The sequence below is a fragment of the Sinocyclocheilus rhinocerous genome, unplaced genomic scaffold (assembly GCF_001515625.1).
Source record: "Sinocyclocheilus rhinocerous isolate Xijiao unplaced genomic scaffold, SAMN03320098_v1.1 scaffold2360, whole genome shotgun sequence".
Taxonomy (NCBI): Eukaryota; Metazoa; Chordata; class Actinopteri; order Cypriniformes; family Cyprinidae; genus Sinocyclocheilus; species Sinocyclocheilus rhinocerous.
In genome coordinates this window covers 250,999-251,466 of record NW_015630061.1, presented here as the reverse complement: position 1 = coordinate 251,466, position 468 = coordinate 250,999, and positions in this window count along the sequence as shown.

The following is a 468-nucleotide window of genomic DNA, read 5'->3' as shown; positions in this document are numbered from 1 at the left end:
TATTGATAGTTGTGTAAATATTGTCATACTAACAGCTGTCTAATTATTTTTGGATGATTGTAATCCATAACATACCTTTCTATCAAAGTTTTCTAACATATCAAGCTGAATTTGTTCTGACACAGTTTAACTCTGAGTTATTGTCATATTTTATTACCATTTTCTAAACTATAGCGAATAAACTGTGATAATGTGAGAAATGTTGAAGGTGTCTGAATAAATTTTGGTTTGACTGTATCTATTTGATAAATGAAGTTAACCAACTAACATTATACATACCCTTTTGGTTTCTGTACCCAATATTCTAAAAATTTACAAATGCAATAAAAATATCGGTATCGGCAAGTACCAAAAATAAAAGTATCGGTATCGCGCGAGTACTGGAAAAAGTGGTATCGGTGCATCCCTAATAAAAACCAAAAGTTGGTTAAATGACCATGGTGTTGGTGTGCTTGACTGGCCAGCAAA